The sequence below is a fragment of the Rhinoderma darwinii genome, chromosome 2 (assembly GCF_050947455.1).
Source record: "Rhinoderma darwinii isolate aRhiDar2 chromosome 2, aRhiDar2.hap1, whole genome shotgun sequence".
NCBI lineage: Eukaryota > Metazoa > Chordata > Amphibia > Anura > Rhinodermatidae > Rhinoderma > Rhinoderma darwinii.
In genome coordinates, this window is record NC_134688.1 from 480,114,158 (window position 1) to 480,139,893 (window position 25,736).

A 25,736-nucleotide genomic window follows, 5' to 3' on the forward strand; every position below is an offset into this window, starting at 1 on the left:
TTATAGTAGTTATATTCTTGTATATAGGGGCAGTGTTATAGTAGTTATATTCTTGTATATAGGAGGAGTATTATAGTAGTTATATTCTTGTATATAGGGGGCAGTATTATAGTAGTTATATTCTTGTATATAGGGGGCATGTTATAGTAGTTATATTCTTGTATATAGGGGGCAGTATTATAGTAGTTATATTCTTGTATAGAGGAGCAGTATTATAGTAGTTATATTCTTGTATATAGGAGCAGTATTATAGTAGTTATATTCCTGTATATAGGGGGCAGTATTATAGTAGTTATATTCTTGTATATAGGAGGCAGTATTATAGTAGTTATATTCTTGTATAGAGGAGCAGTATTATAGTAGTTATATTCTTGTATATAGGGGCAGTATTATAGTAGTTATATTCTTGTATATAGGGGCAGTATTATAGTAGTTATATTCTTGTATATAGGGGGCAGTATTATAATAGTTATATTCTTGTATATAGGGAGCAGTATTATAGTAGTTATATTCCTGTCTATAGTGGCAGTAGTATAGTAGTTATATCCTTGTCTATAGGAGCAGTATTATAGTAGTTATATTCTTGTATATAGGAGGCAGTATTATAGTAGTTATATTCTTGTATATAGGGGGCAGTATTATAGTAGTTATATTCTTGTATATAGGGGCAGTATTATAGTAGTTATATTCTTGTATATAGGGGGCACTATTATAGTAGTTATATTCTTGTATATAGGAGCAGTATTATAGTAGTTATATTCTTGTATATAGGAGGAGTATTATAGTAGTTATAGTCTTGTATATAGGGAGCAGTATTATAGTAGTTATAGTCTTGTATATAGAGGGCAGTATTATAGTAGTTATATTCTTGTATATAGGAGGCAGTATTATAGTAGTTATATTCTTGTATATAGGAGGAGTATTATAGTAGTTATATTCTTGTATATAGGGGCAGTATTATAGTAGTTATATTCTTGTATATAGGAGGAGTATTATAGTAGTTATAGTCTTGTATATAGGGAGCAGTATTATAGTAGTTATATTCTTGTATATAGGAGGAGTATTATAGTAGTTATATTCTTGTATATAGGAGGAGTATTATAGTAGTTATAGTCTTGTATATAGGGGGCAGTATTATAGTAGTTATATTCTTGTATATAGGAGCAGTATTATAGTAGTTATATTCTTGTATATAGGAGCAGTATTATAGTAGTTATATTCTTGTATATAGGAGGCAGTATTATAGTAGTTATATTCTTGTATATAGGAGGAGTATTATAGTAGTTATAGTCTTGTATACAGGAGCAGTATTATATTAGTTATATTCTTGTATATAGGGGCAGTATTATAGTAGTTATATTCCTGTATATAGGAGCAGTATTATAGTAGTTATATTCTTGTATATAGGAGTATTATAGTAGTTATATTCTTGTATATAGGGAGCAGTATTATAGTAGTTATATTCTTGTATATAGGGAGCAGTATTATAGTAGTTATATTCTTGTATATAGGGGGCAGTATTATAGTAGTTATATTCTTGTATATAGGAGGAGTATTATAGTAGTTATATTCTTGTATATAGGGGCAGTATTATAGTAGTTATATTCTTGTATATAGGAGGAGTATTATAGTAGTTATAGTCTTGTATATAGGGAGCAGTATTATAGTAGTTATATTCTTGTATATAGGAGGAGTATTATAGTAGTTATATTCTTGTATATAGGAGGAGTATTATAGTAGTTATAGTCTTGTATATAGGGGGCAGTATTATAGTAGTTATATTCTTGTATATAGGAGCAGTATTATAGTAGTTATATTCTTGTATATAGGAGCAGTATTATAGTAGTTATATTCTTGTATATAGGAGGCAGTATTATATTAGTTATATTCTTGTATATAGGAGGAGTATTATAGTAGTTATAGTCTTGTATACAGGAGCAGTATTATAGTAGTTATATTCTTGTATATAGGAGCAGTATTATAGTGTTATATTATTGTATATAGGGGGCAGTATTACAGTAGTTATATTCTTGTATATAGGGGGCAGTATTATAGTAGTTATATTCTTGTATATAGGGAGCAGTATTATAGTAGTTATATTCTTGTATATAGGGGCAGTATTATAGTAGTTATATTCATGTATATATGGGGCAGTATTATAGTAGTTATATTTTGTATATAGGGACAGTATTATAGTAGTTATATTCTTGTATATAGGAGGCAGTATTATAGTAGTTATATTTTTGTATATAGGAGCAGTATTATAGTAGTTATAGTCTTGTATATAGGAGCAGTATTATATTAGTTATATTCTTGTATATAAGGGCAGTATTATAGTAGTTATATTCTTGTATATAGGAGCAGTATTATAGTAGTTATATTCTTGTATATAGGAGGCAGTGTTATATTAGTTATACTCTTGTATATAGGAGCAGTATTACATTAGTTATATTCTTCTACATAGGAGGCAGTATTATAGTAGTTATATTCTTGTATATAGGGGCAGTATTATAGTAGTTATATTCTTGTATATAGGAGCAGTATTATAGTAGTTATATTCCTGTATATAGGAGCAGTATTATATTAGTTATATTCTTGTATATAGGGGCAGTATTATAGTAGTTATATTCCTGTATATAGGAGCAGTATTATAGTAGTTATATTCTTGTATATAGGAGGAGTATTATAGTAGTTATATTCTTGTATATAGGGAGCAGTATTATAGTAGTTATATTCTTGTATATAGGGGGCAGTATTATAGTAGTTATATTCTTGTATATAGGAGCAGTATTATAGTAGTTATAGTCTTGTATATAGGAGCAGTATTATAGTAGTTATAGTCTTGTATATAGGAGCAGTATTATATTAGTTATATTCTTGTATATAGGGGCAGTATTATAGTAGTTATATTCTTGTATATAGGAGCAGTATTATAGTAGTTATATTCTTGTATATAGGAGGCAGTGTTATATTAGTTATATTCTTGTATATAGGGGCAGTATTATAGTAGTTATTTTCTTGTATATAGGGGGCAGTATTATAGTAGATATATTCTTGTATATAGGGGCAGTATTATAGTAGTTATATTCTTGTATATAGGGGCAGTATTATAGTAGTTATATTCTTGTATATAGGAGGAGTATTATAGTAGTTATATTCTTGTATATAGGGAGCAGTATTATAGTAGTTATAGTCTTGTATATAGGAGCAGTATTATAGTAGTTATAGTCTTGCATATAGGAGCAGTATTATATTAGTTATATTCTTGTATATAGGGGCAGTATTATAGTAGTTATATTCTTGTATATAGGAGCAGTATTATAATAGTTATATTCTTGTATATAGGAGCAGTATTATAGTAGTTATATTCTTGTATATAGGAGGCAGTGTTATATTAGTTATATTCTTGTATATAGGGGCAGTATTATAGTAGTTATTTTCTTGTATATAGGGGGCAGTATTATAGTAGATATATTCTTGTATATAGGGGGCAGTATTATAGTAGATATATTCTTGTATATAGGGGCAGTATTATAGTAGTTATATTCTTGTATATAGGAGCAGTATTATAGTAGTTATAGTCTTGTATATAGGAGCAGTATTATATTAGTTATATTCTTGTATATAGGGAGCAGTATTATAGTAGTTATATTCTTGTATATAGGGGGCAGTATTATAGTAGTTATATTCTTGTATATAGGGGCAGTATTATATTAGTTATATTCTTGTATATAGAAGCAGTATTATAGAAGTTATATTTTTGTATATAGGGGGCAGTATTATAGTAGATATATTCTTGTATATAGGGGCAGTATTATAGTAGTTATATTCTTGTATATAGGGGCAGTATTATAGTAGTTATATTCTTGTATATAGGAGGAGTATTATAGTAGTTCTATTCTTGTATATAGGGAGCAGTATTATAGTAGTTATATTCTTGTATATAGGAGCAGTATTATAGTAGTTATAGTCTTGTATATAGGAGCAGTATTATATTAGTTATATTCTTGTATATAGGGAGCAGTATTATAGTAGTTATATTCTTGTATATAGGGGGCAGTATTATAGTAGTTATATTCTTGTATATAGGGGCAGTATTATAGTAGTTATATTCTTGTATATAGAAGCAGTATTATAGAAGTTATATTCTTGTATATAGGGGCAGTATTATAGTAGTTATATTCTTGTATATAGGGGCAGTATAATAGTAGTTATATTCTTGTGTATAGGAGCAGTATTATAGTAGTTATATTCTTGTATATAGAGCCAGTATTATAGTAGTTATATTCTTGTATATAGAGCCAGTATTATAGTAGTTATATTCCTGTATATAGGAGCAGTATTATAGTAATTATAGTCTTGTATATAGGAGCAGTATTATATTAGTTATATTCTTGTATATAGGGAGCAGTATTATAGTAGTTATATTCTTGTATATAGGGGGCAGTATTATAGTAGTTATATTCTTGTATATAGGAGGAGTATTATAGTAATTATAGTCTTGTATATAGGAGCAGTATTATATTAGTTATATTCTTGTATATAGGGAGCAGTATTATAGTAGTTATATTCTTGTATATAGGGGGCAGTATTATAGTAGTTATATTCTTGTATATAGGGGCAGTATTATAGTAGTTATATTCTTGTATATAGAAGCAGTATTATAGTAGTTATATTCTTGTATATAGGGGCAGTATTATAGTAGTTATATTCTTGTATATAGGGGCAGTATAATAGTAGTTATATTCTTGTGTATAGGAGTAGTATTATAGTAGTTATATTCTTGTATATAGAGCCAGTATTATAGTAGTTATATTCTTGTATATAGGGAGCAGTATTATAGTAGTTATATTCTTGTATATAGAGCCAGTATTATAGTAGTTATATTCCTGTATATAGGAGCAGTATTATAGTAGTTATATTCTTGTATATAGGAGGAGTATTATAGTAGTTATATTCTTGTATATAGGGAGCAGTATTATAGTAGTTATATTCTTGTATATAGGGGACAGTATTATAGTAGTTATATTCTTGTATATAGGAGCAGTATTATAGTAGTTATAGTCTTGTATATAGGAGCAGTATTATATTAGTTATATTCTTGTATATAGGGGCAGTATTATAGTAGTTATATTCTTGTATATAGGAGCAGTATTATAGTAGTTATATTCTTGTATATAGGAGCAGTATTATAGTAGTTATATTCTTGTATATAGGAGGCAGTGTTATATTAGTTATTTTCTTGTATATAGGGGGCAGTATTATAGTAGATATATTCTTGTATATAGGGGCAGTATTATAGTAGTTATATTCTTGTATATAGGGGCAGTATTATAGTAGTTATATTCTTGTATATAGGAGGAGTATTATAGTAGTTATATTCTTGTATATAGGGAGCAGTATTATAGTAGTTATATTCTTGTATATAGGAGCAGTATTATAGTAGTTATAGTCTTGTATATAGGAGCAGTATTATATTAGTTATATTCTTGTATATAGGGAGCAGTATTATAGTAGTTATATTCTTGTATATAGGGGGCAGTATTATAGTAGTTATATTCTTGTATATAGGGGCAGTATTATAGTAGTTATATTCTTGTATACAGGAGGCAGTATTATAGTAGTTATATTCTTGTATATAGGGGGCAGTATTATAGTAGTTATATTCTAGTATATAAGAGCAATATTATAGTCGTTATATTCCTGTATATAGGGAGCAGTATTATAGTAGTTATATTCTAGTATATAGGGGGCAGTATTATAGTAGTTATATTCTTGTATATAGGGGCAGTATTATAGTAGTTATATTTTTGTATATAGGAGCAGTATTATAGTAGTTATAGTCTTGTATATAGGGCAGTATTATAGTAGTTATATTCTTGTATATAGGTGGCAGTATTATAGTTGTTATATTCTTGTATATAGGAGCAGTATTATAGTAGTTATATTCTTGTATATAGGGGCAGTATTATAGTAGTTATATTCTTGTATATAGGAGCAGTATTATAGTAGTTATATTCTTGTATATAGGGGGCAGTATTATAGTAGTTATATTCTTGTATATAGGGAGTAGTATTATAGTAGTTATATTCTTGTATATAGGAGCAGTATTATAGTAGTTATAGTCTTGTATATAGGAGCAGTATTATAGTAGTTATATTCTTGTATATAGGGACAGTATTATAGTAGTTATATTCTTGTATAGAGGAGCAATATTATAGTAGTTATATTCTTGTATATAGGGGCAGTATTATAGTAGTTATATTCTTGTATATAGGAGCAGTATTATAGTAGTTATATTCTTGTATATAGGGGGCAGTATTATAGTAGTTATATTCTTGTATATAGGGAGTAGTATTATAGTAGTTATATTCTTGTATATAGGGGCAGTATTATAGTAGTTATATTCTTGTATATAGGGGCAGTATTATAGTAGTTATATTCTTGTATATAGGAGCAGTGTTATAGTAGTTATATTCTTGTATATAGGAGCAGTATTATAGTAGTTATATTCTTGTATATAGAAGCAGTATTATAGTAGTTATATTCTTGTATATAGGGGGCAGTAATATAGTAGTTATATTCTTGTATATAGGAGCAGTATTATAGTAGTTATATTCTTGTATATAGGGAGCAGTATTATAGTAGTTATATTCTTGTATATAGGGAGCAGTATTATAGTAGTTATATTCTTGTATATAGGGGAAGTATTATAGTAGTTATATTCTTGTATATAGGGGGCAGTATTATAGTAGTTATATTCTTGTATATAGGGGCAGTATTATAGTAGTTATATTCTTGTATATAGGAGCAGTATTATAGTAGTTATATTCTTGTATATAGGAGCAGTATTATAGTAGTTATATTCTTGTATATAGGGAGCAGTATTATAGTAGTTATATTCTTGTATATAGGGAGCAGTATTATAGTAGTTATATTCTTGTATATAGGGGCAGTATTATAGTAAAAATAATGAGGGAAAAAGGAATGGGGAGGAAACCTCCAGCTCACCAATCAAACACTCCAGTGTTTGTGATCGCCCGGATCGACCGCTACGGCACACGGCAGCAATAGAAGAAAAAACCAAAGGAGATCCAGCGATAAAGATGTAAATAGGAAAAATTAGGTTTCCACTTTATTGGAATACAAGAGCAATGTTTGAAAAACACCAGGAGGAAAAGACAAGGTGGTGATATGCGGCAATAGATAGCCTACGCGTTTCAGGCACTGGCTGTGCCCTTAATCATGGCTAAGTCGAGTGAGCTCCAGCAAGCACACGGGGTGAATAAATACTGACTAAATGGGAGGTTGGACCTCAAACGAGACGGCGCTCGCAGGTGAGTTGATTAACTATAACGGAATCAATCTTCCATCGTTATTGAGTTTCGAAATTATATAATGGTTATCTTATTATATATATGCTTTTTCTTATTCCCTGTGTTCACATTTATATATATCTATATGCGGTTGTTTGTTTTTCTTCATATGAATTTGTGTTCTCTTTGTGGTTTTTTCTTTTCACATGTTTTCCGTGTATCAATATATGTCGGGTGATGCTCCGCAAGCTTCGGGGACACGATCCTCTAACAATTCTATGAAATTTTGTATCATACACACAGTCTTATATATAATCAGTTTCTGCTGTATTTTATTTATTTCAATTCCCAGTTTTATCATATACACTAGTTTACTGCTTATAATTACAACCATTATATAATTTCGAAACTCAATAACGATGGAAGATTGATTCTGTTATAGTTAATCAACTCACCTGCGAGCGCCGTCTCGTTTGAGGTCCAACCTCCCATTTAGGCCTCATGCACACGACCGTATTTTTTCACACCCGTAAATACTGGCGTAAATACGGGTCCGGTGTCACACGTATTCCACCCGTTTTGCACCAGTATTTACGAACCCGTGCTCGTAAATATGGGTCCGGTGTCACACGTATTCCACCCGTATTTACGAGCACGTTTTTGGCAGCAAAATAGCACTGCAGTAATCGGCAGCCCCTTCTCTCTATCAGTGCAGGATAGAGAGAAGGGAAAGCCTTTTCTGTAATAAAAGTTAAAGAAATTCATACTTACCCGGCCGTTGTCTTGGTGACGCGTCCCTCTCTTCACATCCAGCCCGACATCCCTGGATGACGCGGCAGTCCATGTGACCGCTGCAGCCTGTGATTGACCTGTGATTGGCTGCAGCGGTCACATGGCCTGAAACGTCATCCAGGACGTCGGCCCGGATGTCGAGAGGGACGCGTCACCAAGGCAACGGGCGGGAGACCGGACTGGAGGAAGCAGGAAGTTGTCGGTAAGTATGAACGTCTTTTATTTTTATTTTTTACAGGATAGGGGATACATGTCTTGTTTATGGCAGAGCGGGGAGATACCTCCCCGCTCTGCCATAGTTTTCATTGTAGTCCCGGCGGTAGTTACGCCACTGGGCTGTGGCCTGCAGACCGGGTAGTCCCCTGACCTCGCCTCACCTCGCAACGCTCCCGTAATCACGGGTGAACACACGCAGCCACCCATGATTACGGGAGCCCCATAGACTTCTATGGGATGCCCGTGCCGTTATTACGGCATGAAATAGGGCATGTTCTATCTTTTTTAACGGCACGGGTACCTTCCCGTGAGCAAACGGGAAGGTACCCGTGGCTAACAGAAGCCTATGAGCCCGTTATTGCGGGTCGTAATAACGACCCGCAATAACGGGTGTTTTTACGGTCGTGTGCATGAGGCCTTAGTCAGTATTTATTCACCCGTGTGCTTGCTGGAGCTCACTCGACTTAGCCATGATTAAGGGCACAGCCAGTGCCTGAAACGCGTAGGCTATCTATTGCCGCATATCACCACCTTGTATTTTCCTCCTGGTGTTTTTCAAGCATTGCTCTTGTATTCCAATAAAGTGGAAACCTAGTTTTTCCTATTTGCAGTATTATAGTAGTTATATTCTTGTATATAGGGGGTAGTATTATAGTAGTTATATTCTTGTATATAGGGGGTAGTATTATAGTAATTATATTCTTGTATATAGGAGCAGTATTATAGTAGTTATATTCTTGTATATAGGAGCAGTATTATAGTAGTTACATTCTTGTATATAGGGGGCAGTATTATAGTAGTTATATTCTTGTATACAGGAGCAGTATTATAGTAGTTATATCCTTGTATATAGGGGGCAGTATTATAGTAGTTATATTCCTGTATATAGGAGCAGTATTATAGTAGTTATATTCTTGTATATAGGGGCAGTATTATAGTAGTTATATTCTTGTATATAGGAGCAGTATTATAGTAGTTATATTCTTGTATATAGGGGGCAGTAGTATAGTAGTTATATTCTTGTATATAGGGGCAGTATTATAGTAGTTATATTCTTGTATATAGGGGGCAGTATTATAGTAGTTATATTCTTGTATATAGGGAGCAGTATTATAGTAGTTATATTCTTGTATATAGGGGCAGTATTATAGTAGTTATATTCTTGTATATAGGGGGCATATTATAGTAGTTATATTCTTGTATATAGGAGGCAGTATTATAGTAGTTATATTCTTGTATATAGGAGCAGTATTATAGTAGTTATATTCTTGTATATAGGGCAGTATTATAGTAGTTATATTCCTGTATATAGGAGCAGTATTATAATAGTTATATTCTTGTATATAGGAGCAGTATTATAGTAGTTATATTCTTGTATATAGGAGCAGTATTATAGTATTTATATTCTTGTATATAGGAGCAGTATTATAGTATTTATATTCTTGTATATAGGAGCAGTATTATAGTAGTTATATTCTTGCATATATGAGAAGTATTATAGTAGTTATATTATTGTACAGAGGGAGCAGTATTATAGTAGTTATATTCTTGTATATAGGGACAGTATTATAGTAGATATATTCCTGTATATAGGGGCAGTATTATAGTAGATATATTCCTATATATAGGGGGCAGTATTATAGTAGTTATATTCTTGTATATAGGAGCAGTATTATAGTAGTTATATTCTTGTATATAGGGGCAGTATTATAGTAGTTATATTCTTGTATATAGGGGGAAGTATTATAGTAGTTATATTCTTGTATATAGGGGGAAGTATTATAGTAGTTATATTCTTGTATATAGGAGCAGTATGATAGTAGTTATATTCTTGTATATAGGAGGCAGTATTATAGTAGTTATATTCTTGTATATAGGGAGCAGTATTATAGTAGTTATATTCTTGTATATAGGAGCAGTATTATAGTAGTTATATTCTTGTATATAGGAGTAGTATTATAGTAGTTATATTCTTGTATATAGGAGCAGTATTATAGTAGTTATATTCTTGTATATAGGAGCAGTATTATAGTATTTATATTCTTGTATATAGGAGCAGTATTATAGTATTTATATTCTTGTATATAGGAGCAGTATTATAGTAGTTATATTCTTGCATATATGAGAAGTATTATAGTAGTTATATTCTTGTACAGAGGGAGCAGTATTATAGTAGATATATTCCTGTATATAGGGGCAGTATTATAGTAGATATATTCCTATATATAGGGGGCAGTATTATAGTAGTTATATTCCTATATATAGGGGGCAGTATTATAGTAGTTATATTCTTGTATATAGGAGCAGTATTATAGTAGTTATATTCTTGTATATAGGGGCAGTATTATAGTAGTTATATTCTTGTATATAGGAGGCAGTATTATAGTAGTTATATTCTTGTATATAGGGGTAGTATTATAGTAGTTATATTCTTGTATATAGAGCGCAGTATTATAGTAGTTATATTCTTGTATATAGGAGTAGTATTATAGTAGTTATATTCTTGTATATAGGGAGCAGTATTATAGTAGTTATATTCTTATATATAGGAGCAGTATTATAGTAGTTATATTCTTGTATATAGGAGTAGTATTATAGTAGTTATATTCTTGTATATAGGAGCAGTATTATAGTAGTTATATTTTTGTATATAGGAGTAGTATTATAGTAGTTATATTCTTGTATATAGGAGCAGTATTATAGTAGTTATATTCTTGTGTATAGGGTGCAGTATTATAGTAGTTATATTCTTGTATATAGGAGGCAGTATTATAGTAGTTATATTCTTGTATATAGGGGCAGTATTATAGTGGTTATATTCTTGTATATAGGGGCAGTATTATAGTAGTTATATTCTTGTATATAGGGGCAGTATTATAGTAGTTATATTCTTGTATATAGGAGCAGTATTATAGTAGTTATATTCTTGTATGTAGGGTCAGTATTATAGTAGTTATATTCTTGCATATAGGGAGCAGTATTATAGTAGTTATATTCTTGTATATAGGAGCAGTATTATAGTAGTTATATTCTTGTATGTAGGGTCAGTATTATAGTAGTTATATTCTTGCATATAGGGGGCAGTATTATAGTAGTTATATTCTTGTATATAGGGGGCAGTATTATAGTAGTTATATTCTTGTATATAGGGGGTAGTATTATAGTAGTTATATTCTTGTATATAGGGGCAGTATTATAGTAATTATATTCTTGTATATAGGAGCAGTATTATAGTCGTTATATTCTTGTACAGAGGGAGCAGTATTATAGTAGTTATATTCTTGTATATAGGGACAGTATTAAAGTAGATATATTCCTGTACATAGGAGCAGTATTATAGTAGTTATATTCTTGTATATAGGGGCAGTATTATAGTAGTTATATTCTTGTATATAGGGGCAGTATTATAGTAGATATATTACTGTATATAGGGGGCAGTATTATAGTAGTTATATTCTTGTATATAGGAGCAGTATTATAGTAGTTATATTCTTGTATATCGGAGGCAGTATTATAGTAGTTATATTCTTGTATATAGGGGCAGTATTATAGTAGTTATATTCTTGTATATAGGGGCAGTATTATAGTAGTTATATTCTTGTATCTAGGAGCAGTATTATAGTAGTTATATTCTTGTATGTAGGGTCAGTATTATAGTAGTTATATTCTTGTATATAGGAGCAGTATTATAGTAGTTATATTCTTGCATATAGGGAGCAGTATTATAGTAGTTATATTCTTGCATATAGGGAGCAGTATTATAGTAGTTATATTCTTGTATATAGGAGCAGTATTATAGTAGTTATATTCTTGCATATAGGGAGCAGTATTATAGTAGTTATATTCTTGTATATAGGGGGCAGTATTATAGTAGTTATATTCTTGTATATAGGGAGCAGTATTATAGTAGTTATATTCTTGTATATAGGGGCAGTATTATAGTAGTTATATTCTTGTATATAGGGTGCAGTATTATAGTAGTTATATTCCTGTATATAGGAGCAGTATTATAGTAGTTATATTCTTGTATATAGGGGGCAGTATTATAGTAGTTATATTCTTGTATATAGGGGCAGTATTATAGTAGTTATATTCTTGTATATAGGAGCAGTATTATAGTAGTTATAGTCTTGTATATAGGGGCAGTATTATAGTAGTTATATTCTTGTATATAGGAGCAGTATTATAGTAGTTATATTCTTGTATATAGAGAGCAGTATTATAGTAGTCATATTCTTGTATATAGGGACAGTATTATATTAGTTATATTCTTGTATATAGGAGCAGTATTATAGTAGTTATATTCTTGTATATAGGAGCAGTATTATAGTAGTTATATTCTTGTATATAGGAGCAGTATTATAGTAGTTATATTCCTGTATATAGGGGCAATATTATAGTAGTTATATTCTTGTATATAGGAGGCAGTATTATAGTAGTTATATTCTTGTATATAGGAGCAGTATTATAGTAGTTATATTCTTGTATATAGGAGCAGTATTATAGCAGTTATATTCTTGTATATAGGAGCAGTATTATACTAGTATTATTACTGGACTTGCCAGTGGTTAAATTGGCAAAGAAAGCCGTTTTTCCACCCGATGAATCAGCCGTGCTGAAAGACCCCATGGACCGCAAGGCGGATTCCCTTATGAAGAAGGTGTATACTTCAGCAGTGGGCTCGTGCAAAGCCTCCTTGTCTTCAGTACCGGTGGCTAGAGCATTCCGGGTCTGGCTAAGCCACCTGTCAAGGGATCTAGAAGATGGGGTCCCAATGGCAGAAATTTTCCAGTCCCTCCCAGTAATGAAGTCAACTTCGGAGTTCCTCTGTGACTCCCAGCTGGATAACATCAAATGTGCATCTAGGGCCTTGTCCCTATCGAATGCGGCCAGAAGGGCTCATTGGCTGAAATTATGGTCAGGGGATAATCTCTCCAAAAATAATTTTTGTGGCCTCCCTTTCCAGCCAGAATCTCGGTTTGGTCCCTAACTAACGGATATCTAGAATTTCTTAGGGGAAGGGACAGGGGCTAGGTGTCCTGAACCAGGCGCTACCAGGCGCTACTTTCGGGATCAGAGAAGAAAATCCCCGAAGTTCACATGTAGATTTCCAGGCCGTCAGCGCACGTTTAAAACGAAGCGGGAAAACCTTTCCTCTTTTCCCGAAGAAAAACCCGGTCAAAAGCCAAACAGTTTATGACGCCGAGCCAATCCTACAAGTAGGAGCAAGGCTTCAGAGATTCTCCTCTCGGTGGTCGGTGACATTATCCGACGACTGGGTGACGAAGACCATCAGGAGAGGATACTCTGAGTTCAGAAATCTCCCCCCAGACCACTTTGTCCTCAACAGGCATCACAATCCGATTGTCCATCAGCTTCTTCAGGTCTTTCTCCAGAAAGCAGCCCTGGAAGATGTTCCAGTCTCAGAAAGAGGGCAAGGAGTTTACTCCAAAGTGTTCCCTGTGCCCAAATCAGACGGCAGTTGGAGGCTGGTTATAGACCTGACCTTCCTCAATCAATATCTGGTGAGGAGAACCTTCAAGATGGAGACTATCCGGTCGGTGATGAACCTTCTGCAAAGGAACGATGTTCTGGCAACAATGGTCCTTACGGACGCATACTTGCATGTCCCTGTTCTGGCCGTGCACAAAAAGTTCCTCCGACTGGCGGTCTAGACGCAGGGCGGAATATAGCACTTCCAGTTTACCTGCCTACCCTTCTCGATTTCGTCGGCACCCCGTGTTTTCACAAAAATGGTGGGGGTCCTAACAGCAGCGCTGAGGCTGAGAAGGACATGTGTGGTCCCTTACTTGGACGACTGGCTAATAAAAGCATCATCAGAGTCCCTTCTACAAGAACATCTCCAAACCACATTGGAGTGTCTTCACTTTCACGGGTTCCTGGTGAACATCAGAAAGTCACAGTGCTCACCATCACAGAATCTGAAATTCTTAGGATTCATGGTGAATTACCGGTTAATGACAGTCAAGTTATCTCCAGAGAGGATTACTGAAATCCAGGGTTCAATATAACGCCTTATTTGCCATCCGAATATATCGGTTCGAGGAGCCATGAAAATCCTAGGTCTAATGACCTCATCCATAGCATCTATCGGTCCCCTGGGCCAAAGCCCACGAGATCATTACAGCTCGACATCCTCAGATCCTGGGACAAAAATTTCAAAAATCTGGACGCCCTCTTCAAAGTCTCCACCTTCACCCTTCAAGACCTCAGCTGGTGGTTAATCCCGGACACTCTCCAGTCCGGAAAGTCTCTGGTTCCCCCACCACAGAAAGTCCTCACAACGGATGCATCCTCCTGGGGCTGGGGTGCCCATGTAGATCACCTATTGGGTCAGAACAGATGGAGTCAGAGGGAAGTGTCACTGTCCTCCAACATGAAGGAACTCCGAGCAGTGAGATTGTCGCTAATGTCCTTTCAATCCCATCTGGGAAATACCCAAATCCTGATCCAGTCAGACAACCTGGCAACTGTGTTCTATGTAAACAAACTGGGAGGAACGAGGAGGCGTCAATGTCAACCGAGTGCAGACGACTTATGAGTTGGGCAGAACAACATTTATTGGGAATTTCAGCAGTTCACATCAAGGGCTCCTTGAACCACACTGCAGATTTCCTCAGCCACAATATCCTCCATCCACGGGAGTGGAGTCTCAACCCTCAGGTTTTCAGCAGCTTAGCTGCCACGTGGGGAATGCCAGACGTGGATGTGATGGCATCAGAAGAGAACAACAAAGTCCTCAGCTTCTGTTCTCTTTACCACACCCGCCATGCAGTAGCATTGGACGGACTATCTGTCAGCTGGAGGGAAAAATTTATCTACATCTCCCCCCCCCTCCCCTTAATACCCAGAGTATTGAAAAAAGTTCGGAACGAAAAAGCGGAAGCCATTGCAATCCTGCCATTTTGGCCCCGCAGGACCTGGTTCTCCCTGGCACTGTCTCTCTCGAAGGGCAGGTTCCTGAAACTTCCAGTATCACCGGACCTCCTGTCCCAGAAAGGGGTGTATCACCCGAACCCTCGCAGTCTACATCTCACGGCCTGGAGACTGACCGGGAGAACCTGACAGAAATGGGACTTTCATCAGAAGTTATTAATACTGTCAGCTAGACGACTTTCAACGGTCAAAGTATAAACAGAGTTTGGACCCTGTTTACCTCCTGGTGCTCTAAAAATTCAGCAAACGTAGTCTCTCTGAATACTGTCCTGCAATTTCTTCAGGAGGGCTTCAATAAAGGTTTGAAGCTAAATACCCTTAAGGTGCATTTCACGGCAATTAATGCCCAATTGGTTCTCCAACCAGCAGTTGGTGAAGACCTTCTTCAAGGCTTTAAGAAACCTTAGCCCAGTCTCTCAGGTGCCCTCTCCTTCCTGGGATCTTTCAGTGGTGGTGTCGGCTCTGACAAGGCCACCATTTAAACCCATGCAAGAGTCGTCCATCAGATTTCTCTCCTTCAAGGCCTTCTTCCTGGTGGCAATCACGTCGGCCAGGTGCATAAGCGAGCTGCAGGCCCTTTCCTTCAAAGAACCCTATTAGAGGGACCTGGGAGATTGTCTTCTACTACGCACCATGCCGGAGATATTATTGCCAGTTCTCTTCCCTCATCCCCAAGGTGAAGATAAGGAGAATTGGCATACACTGGATGTGAGAAGAGGAGTTCTCACCTATATTCGAAGGACAAAGTCTTATAGGAAATCAGAAAATCTGATCCTTCAACATGCCGGTCCTAATAAGGGACAAAAAGCAAGTAAAGCCGGACCCTAGCCAGGTGGATTAGATCAACTATTGAAAAATGCCATCATCTCAGTGACCTTCAATCTCCTTTGCAGATCAGGGCACGTTCCACACGCTCTACAGCTACCTCATGGGCAGAAGTCGGGCATATCCCCCTGGATCAGATCTGCAGAGCGGCTACGCTTTAATGGCCGGGATCAGAAGAACCGCCAATCCGGACCATTTAATCCTGTAACTGCGACATGATCAGAGGGGTTCCATTTGGGGTCTGGGGAACCCCTGTAGTGTCAGCCCTGGTTACCCCGGGGCTATCTGTACACTCAGCTTTGTCCTAGCAGCAGCAGGTGTCATAACTACACAGGTCACACTGTAATATACAGAAGAATGCTCACACATTATAAGTCTAAAATAAAGAAGTAAAAGAGTAATCTCATAGCTGTCTCTTTGCTCCAGCAGAACGCTCTGATGAACGCCTGGAGTGAGAGAGAAAGAAAGAAAGAAAGAAAGAAAGAAAGAAAGAAAGAAAGAAAGAAAGAAAGAAAGAAAGAAAGAAAGAAAGAAAGAAAGAAAGAAAGAAAGAAAGAAAGAAAGAAAGAAAGGAGAGAAAGAAAGAAAGAAAGAAAGAAAGAAAGAAAGAAAGAAAGAAAGAAAGAAAGAAAGAAAGAAAGAAAGAAAGAAAGGAGAGAAAGGAGAGAAAGAAAGAAAGAAAGAAAGAAAGAAAGAAAGGAGAGAAAGAAAGAAAGAAAGAAAGAAAGAAAGAAAGAAAGAAAGAAAGAAAGAAAGAAAGAAAGAAAGAAAGAAAGAAAGAAAGAAAGAGAGAAAGAGAGAAAGAAAGAAAGAAAGAAAGAAAGGAGAGAAAGAGAGAAAGAAAGAAAGAAAGAAAGAAAGGAGAGAAAGAGAGAAAGAGAGAAAGAAAGAAAGAAAGAAAGAAAGAAAGAAAAAAGAAAGAAAGAAAGAAAAAAAAAAGAAAGAAAGAAAAAAAAAGAGAGAAAGAAAGAAAAAAGAAAGAAAGGAGAAAAGAGAAAGAAAAAAAAAGAGAAAGAAAAAAAAGAGAAAGAAAAAAAAAAAAAAGAGAAAAAGAAAGAAAGAAATCACCCAAATCAACTGTTCTCGCAGGCCTCGGATACTCACCGTCTGTACCCGCTCCTTTTAAATTTGAGCAATAAGGTAAAGAACAAGTTGATTTGGGTGGGTTCCGCTTTTTCTTTCTTCACTTGTAGATTTGGGCGGACGTTACCTGTGAGCTCCTCCTTTGAATGTAATCACGGGACCTGTCCGGGCTCTGAAGCAGGAATCGCATTGTATAAAAGGGACTATTAACCCAAGTGTAAATACTGCGGAACAGATTTCGTTGCGGAATATCGGCAGCAGAATAGATGAGATAGAACAAATCTCCTCCACACGCCGCGTCAATGATGAAATTGACCTGCAGTGCAGGTTCTTTAATCCGCAACATGTCCATTGTATTTGTGTAATCGCTGCTTTGGTGTTGCGGGTTTTCCCCATTTAATTCAATTTAAAGGTAAAACCCGCAACAAATAGCAGACGCAATTCCCCGCAAAAATCACAACTTATACTTACCCAGAATTCTGTGCTTCTTCGTTCTGGCCGGTCTCCTGGGATGACGTTCCGCAGCGCACATTCCAGGCAAAGAAATGCAGCACAATTTGGTGCGGTTTTTCGGCCGTAGTTCCCTGCGGCCATGACGGGTATTCGGGGACAATAATTCACTTTGAGGCACAATGATCAAATAGTACAATGCTTGCTGTTCGTGAATGGAATCATTATTGTTTACATCCATTGATCACATGACACAAAAGGCATGCAGCCTCCAATCACTCCTCAGACCTCATCCTGATCTCCCTCCAGCCTCACACCTCACTATATGGGGCCCTTGCTCTCTATAGTTCATCACAGTGCCCCCTGTATGTCACCCGAGGTATAACAATCCACCAGTAATAAATTCAGTCCCTTACCTATAATCTAATACAGTATTAAGGGCTTTAATGTGCCAGTGCCCCCCCCCCTTACCTATGGGGCCCTTGTATAGCTGCACATATGTATATTCCCCCCTGGGGGGCCTGAGATCTGCTGACACACCGGATTCTTATCTCCTGAGACGTCAGAGAGCGACTTCCCGACCTTCGGGGAGAAGACGAGATCCCGTTAAACCAGAACAACGAGGCCAGAGATGTACACAAACACGGGGAACGGGCGGCGGCAGGACGGGCGCTGACAAATGCCCGCAGGGTGGAGGTGACACCAAGCCCCAATGAAGCAACTGCCCACCAGAGAATCAGGTGATCATTCCCGATCGCATCGATCGTTCCAGTCACAGCAGATGTAACAATTGTTAACGAGTGATAACGTGGCGGACGCGGCGTGGATGTCAAACTGAACGCGCTTCAACCCCTCTCAGAGGTTACTGAATTGCGCCACATCACATAGTCATCCCGGCGCCATCTTTATAGGAGGAGGGGAAATTTGTGAAAGAGCAATTAACCCTTTCCCCTCGCTAATATGCCTATTTACGTCGGGAAAGGGTATTTAAAGAGGCAGAGCGGGCGCCATCGCCGCCGGGTCTCTTATGTTACACAGCAGGTGTACCCAGCGGCAATGGTTCCAATCAGAAACGTTTCTGATCGCAAGCATTTAACCCCTCAGATGCTGGTGTCAGATGTGGCCACCGGCATCTAACGGGTTTTTACTGCCCCTTACACTTCATGGCCGGTCAACGGCTACCGCGCGGCGAGACCGGGGGAGCCGGTGTATTCCTCTAGCAGACGGGAGCCGGGTGAACGCTTCCAGCCCTGCTATAGGAAGATTGATATTGAGACCGGACTGTGGCCCGTGGCTCGTGGCAGGTCTCAATAGCAATGCACTGATTTTGCCATAGACTGTGATATTGTGATATAAGTGATCTAATGATCGCAGGCTCAGGCCCCCTACAGGGGCTAAATAAAAGTAAAAAAAAAAAAAGTTTTTAAAAAAAGTGATAAATATTCAAATCCCCCCCCATTTCTCTAGATCACATATAAAAATAAATCAACATAATCACATGAGGTATCCCCCGCGCCCGAGAATTCCCGAACTATAAAAATAATTAAAATATTTATTTATGTATTAATAAAAACGACATCTTTCCACGTACAAAATGTCGCCTTACGCAGGAAATGGTGACGCAAAAAATGTCTTTTTTTGAAACATTGAACTTTTTTTAAAAAAGGTCCTAAAACATAACAAAAACGATATAAATTTGGTATCACCGCGATCGCACTGACCGCAGAATAAAGGTAACGCGTCATTTTCACCGTACATTGAACACCGTAAAAAAGAAAGCCATAAGAAAATGGCGGAACTGCTGTTTTTTTCCAATTCCACCCCATTCCGGATTTTCTTCCATCTTCCCAGCACATCATATTAATACCATCAGAAAGTACAACTTGTCCCGTAAAAACGGAGCCCTCATACGGCCGCGTCAACAAGAAATAAAAGAGAGTTAAGACGGGGAGGGAAACCTGGTCCTGAAAGGGTTAAATATTGACAGAAAGAGTCACCAGATAAGAGCAGCGCTGTGAGGTAAAGTCGGGGGGGGGGGGCAGAACCGTCCATTAAATGTCACCCCCCAACTGTCAATACAAAGTCTTACTCCTTAGCAACAGTCCAGTAACTAAGGAGGCCTGGGTCATGTGATACAACCGGGCTCTGATCATTGGCAGAGAGGGATTTCTTAGTTCTAAGAATCAAGAAAAAAAGTGAAATGTATCATGTGACCCCTCTCACCTCTGCTGATTGGCTGATTAAGAACTGCAGGAAGTTAGTCATGAGATTCCTTTCAGCTCTGCATAGATGCATCATGTGACCCCACTTGGTTGTGCTGATTGGCTCGAGGTTTCTAAGAGTCAGGGCTAATAGGGAAAATGTATCATGTGACCCCTCTCCCCTCTGCCGATTGGTCAAGAGGGTTCTTCTGTACTAACGAGTCAGTGCTACAAAGAAGCGTGTCATGTGACTCCCTCTTGGCTTTGCAGATTGGTTAAGGACTGTGCAGAAGTGTCATGTGACCAGTCTCAGCTCTGCTGATAGGTCCAGTGGGCTCTGTGGAGATCAGTGATGGGCAGGAGGTGATATAACGACTGAGGACCATTATACAACATGGCAGACAAACGCGACAAATGTGGGCGGGGTCCAGATCAGGAGATGTAAGAGCGGGCACGCTATTAGTGGGTACCTCGGCATGGTGGGGGCAGTGAGCAGGTGGCCAGGGTAAGGGAAAATGGCGCTGGGCATATGGTCACCGACTCCAGGATGTCCGGGGGGTAAAGAAGTTATTGTTTAGGGCATGTTCACACATAGCGGCTTTGCTGAGGATTTTTCGTGCAGATTGGCGGATAAAAAATCTTCAGCGTTTTACAGTATCGGTAAAGCGGATGAGATTGTAACAAATCTCACCACACGCTGCGGAAAAAACGGCCAGAAACGTAACTTGTGGTGCAGATTTTTGATTGCGGATTTTCTCCTTTGAGCCCAATACGGGAAGTGAAATGTTGCGATTCTTGTTGCGGAAAAGAAGCAAATTCGCAGCAAAAAGAGATTGTCGCAGGGTCCGCTGGTGAGGTAACCCGGACATGCGGGGGGCAGGCTGCCGGACAGTGGGTGAAGGTGTCGTGGTTTGGTCGCGCTCCCCTCATGAGCTCCATCACAATATTTCACCACAAGGTTGTTGTGCAGCTTCAGCCCTCATAGAAGTGATCGTCGTGGTAACGAAGACGCCGCGGTGACGGCCACAGATGCTGCACTGACGCCTGAGCGGCTCATGAATAACACTATACCATCCCCTATAGAAACCTCCCCCATCCACAGGGAGCCCGGGGGCCGCACAGCAATACAAACAAAAGCGAGAAATCATGACAAACACTCAGGGGGAGTTCAATGCTGAAATCGCGTCGCAAACAGCGCCAAAGAACGCTCGATATTACCTCAGATTGATTTCAATGGAAGGCGAAGGCGTTTTTCTCTCCCGCGAGCTTCCGTCTCTGACCTCCCATTGACATCAATGGGAGGCAGAGAGAGCAGTTTTCGCTGTTTTTTGCCCGCGGCTGAAAAAACGCAGTGAAAAACTTAGCGAAAAAAGCAGCAAACAGGAAGGAATTTTGAGGCAGATTTTTCCGCCTGCAAAAAAAACTGTGTGTGAACAGGGCCTTAAGATACAAAGTGCTCCAGCACTGCCCTCAATAAACATGGCTGACACGGTAGCGGCATTAATCTAGCGCACGCAGCGTGAATCACCAGGGACGCCGGGACCCCTGTGTGAGAATTGACCCTTTGCTGCCAGTGCTGCTGCTGGAGGGGGAGTGCTCACGAGACCCCGCCTCCATCGTCATTGGAATAATAGCATTTATATGTATATCATACTCTATGTACGCGGGCACGGATCATATAGCCCGTTATTCTATACAACATGAAACGTGCGGCGGATACATCGTAGAAAGTAAAGAACTGGATATACTGACACAGATTACTGGAATTGCTGCACACCCAGTATATATTATATATGTACACTGCGTGCACATCCTGTATATCATATATATCCCCTGTATATTATATGTGCACCTCGTATGTTATATATGTTCACTGTATGTTATATATGTACCCCCTTATATTATACATAAGGACACTTCGTATATTATATATGTACAATGTATATTATATATAAGGACACCCTGCATACTCTATGTACACTGTATAATGTATATATGTGTGTGTACATCCTGTATATCATATATATCCCCCTGTATATTATATGTGCACCCCGTAGATTATATATGTACACTGTGTGTCATGTATGTGCACCTCGTATGTAATATATGTACACTGTGTGCTATATATGCGCACCCTATATATTAGATATCTACACCGTGTATTAGGTATGTGCACCCCGTAGATTATATATGTGCACCCCTGTAGACCATACATGTACACTTTAGATGATATATGTGCACCCCATATATGATATATGTAGACTGTGTATTATGTATGTGCACCCCGTATATTATGTATGTACACTGCCACTTCTTTATACATATATTGTGCAGTGTTGGTTTAGGAAACAGCAGTAAAGTGCGGCCCCCGAATCCAGGCTCAGATGAGAATGTGGCCCCCGAATGCAGGAAGCAGGCTCAGGTGAGTTTGGTGTACGTGTGGCTCCGGGTCAGGTGACGTATATATGTGGCTCCCGGGTCAGGTGACGTATATATGTGGCTCCCGGGTCAGGTGATGTATATATGTGGCTCCCGGGTCAGGTGACGTATATATGTGGCTCCCGGGTCAGGTGACGTATATATGTGGCTCCCGGGTCAGGTGACGTATATATGTGGCTCCCGGGTCAGGTGACGTATATATGTGGCTCCCGGGTCAGGTGACGTATATATGTGGCTCCCGGGTCAGGTGACGTATATATGTGGCTCCCGGGTCAGGTGACGTATATATGTGGCTCCCGGGTCAGGTGACGTATATATGTGGCTCCCGGGTCAGGTGACGTATATATGTGGCTCCCGGGTCAGGTGACGTATATATGTGGCTCCCGGTCAGGTGACGTATATATGTGGCTCCCGGGTCAGGTGACGTATATATGTGGCTCCCGGGTCAGGTGACGTATATATGTGGCTCCCGGGTCAGGTGACGTATATATGTGGCTCCCGGGTCAGGTGACGTATATATGTGGCTCCCCGGTCAGGTGACGTATATATGTGGCTCCCCGGTCAGGTGACGTATATATGTGGCTCCCCGGTCAGGTGACGTATATATGTGGCTCCCGGGTCAGGTGACGTATATATGTGGCTCCCGGGTCAGGTGACGTATATATGTGGCTCCCGGGTCAGGTGACGTATATATGTGGCTCCCGGGTCAGGTGACGTATATATGTGGCTCCCCGGTCAGGTGACGTATATATGTGGCTCCCGGGTCAGGTGACGTATATATGTGGCTCCCGGGTCAGGTGACGTATATATGTGGCTCCCGGGTCAGGTGACGTATATATGTGGCTCCCGGGTCAGGTGACGTATATATGTGGCTCCCGGGTCAGGTGACGTATATATGCGGCTCCCGGGTCAGGTGACGCTGGGTGTGTCTGCCTCCGGTACATAGTGGCTGCAGGTAAGAGAAGACCCCCCACTCTTCCACCTCCAGCACTCACCTCTGCTCCCGGTCAGGACGCGGGGCTGGAGCCGGTGGTGCTGCAGGTGTTCACAGCTGTCGCTGCTGCCTTCTCCGGGATTCCCGCACTGACAAGACGCAACTCTAGAAGAAGCCTGGAGCAGCAACAGCCAATCACAGTGAGCGAGGCGGGACTGGGGCGGTCAATAGCCAATCATCTGAGAATGGGCGGGGTTATTTAAATACGTGACGTCAGTTTAAACTCAGGTATTTTTCAGATGTTTCTGTTTACAGGTGTGATGTCATCGCTGACCTGTAATATATAATACTGTACTGTAATAACTGACCTGTAATATATAATACTGCACTGTAATCCCTGACCTGTAATATATAATACTGTACTGTAATCGCTGACCTGTAATATATAATACTGTACTGTAATAACTGACCTGTAATATATAATACTGCACTGTAATCCCTGACCTGTAATATATAATACTGTACTGTAATCGCTGACCTGTAATATATAATACTGTACTGTAATCACTGACCTGTAATATATAATACTGCACTGTAATCACTGACCTGTAATATATAATACTGTACTGTAATCACTGACCTGTAATATATAATACTGTACTGTAATAACTGACCTGTAATATATAATACTGCACTGTAATCCCTGACCTGTAATATATAATACTGTACTGTAATCGCTGACCTGTAATATATAATACTGTACTGTAATAACTGACCTGTAATATATAATACTGCACTGTAATCACTGACCTGTAATATATAATACTGCACTGTAATCACTGACCTGTAATATATAATACTGCACTGTAATAACTGACCTGTAATATATAATACTGCACTGTAATCACTGACCTGTAATATATAATACTGCACTGTAATCACTGACCTGTAATATATAATACTGTACTGTAATCACTGACCTGTAATATATAATACTGCACTGTAATCACTGACCTGTAATATATAATACTGCACTGTAATAACTGACCTGTAATATATAATACTGCACTGTAATCCCTGACCTGTAATATATAATACTGTACTGTAATCGCTGACCTGTAATATATAATACTGTACTGTAATCACTGATCTGTAATATATAATACTGCACTGTAATCACTGACCTGTAATATATAATACTGTACTGTAATCACTGACCTGTAATATATAATACTGTACTGTAATCGCTGACCTGTAATATATAATACTGTACTGTAATCACTGATCTGTAATATATAATACTGCACTGTAATCACTGACCTGTAATATATAATACTGCACTGTAATCACTGACCTGTAATATATAATACTGTACTGTAATCACTGACCTGTAATATATAATACTGCGCTGTAATCACTGACCTGTAATATATAATACTGTACTGTAATCACTGACCTGTAATATATAATACTGCACTGTAATCACTGACCTGTAATATATAATACTGCGCTGTAATCACTGACCTGTAATATATAATACTGCGCTGTAATCACTGACCTGTAATATATAATACTGTACTGTAATCACTGACCTGTAATATATAATACTGTACTGTAATCACTGACCTGTAATATATAATACTGCACTGTAATCACTGACCTGTAATATATAATACTGTACTGTAATCACTGACCTGTAATATATAATACTGCGCTGTAATCACTGACCTGTAATATATAATACTGTACTGTAATCACTGACCTGTAATATATAATACTGCGCTGTAATCACTGACCTGTAATATATAATACTGCGCTGTAATCACTGACCTGTAATATATAATACTGCACTGTAATCACTGACCTGTAATATATAATACTCCACTGTAATCACTGACCTGTAATATATAATACTGTACTGTAATCACTGACCTGTAATATATAATACTGCACTGTAATCACTGACCTGTAATATATAATACTGTACTGTAATCACTGACCTGTAATATATAATACTGTACTGTAATCCCTGACCTGTAATATATAATACTGCACTGTAATCACTGACCTGTAATATATAATACTGTACTGTAATCACTGACCTGTAATATATAATACTGCACTGTAATCACTGACCTGTAATATATAATACTGCACTGTAATCACTGACCTGTAATATATAATACTGCACTGTAATCCCTGACCTGTAATATATAATACTGCACTGTAATCACTGACCTGTAATATATAATACTCCACTGTAATCACTGACCTGTAATATATAATACTGCACTGTAATCCCTGACCTGTAATATATAATACTGCACTGTAATCCCTGACCTGTAATATATAATACTGTACTGTAATCGCTGACCTGTAATATATAATACTGCACTGTAATCACTGACCTGTAATATATAATACTGTACTGTAATCGCTGACCTGTAATATATAATACTGCACTGTAATCCCTGACCTGTAATATATAATACTGCACTGTAATCACTGATCTGTAATATATAA

The 25,736-nt window shown here is 37.6% G+C and overlaps 1 protein-coding gene across 1 annotated transcript in view; it reads right to left on the minus strand.

Annotated features, from left to right (window-relative positions):
• NR1I2 (nuclear receptor subfamily 1 group I member 2) overlaps positions 1 to 23,360 on the minus strand; it is a 48,964-nt gene extending 25,604 nt beyond the window's left edge. The window contains exon 1 of the mRNA XM_075851025.1: positions 23,275 to 23,360. The gene's annotated coding sequence lies outside the window, so the exon portion shown is untranslated. The remainder of the gene's footprint in view (positions 1 to 23,274) is intronic.
• Positions 23,361 to 25,736: the final 2,376 nt, after the last annotated feature.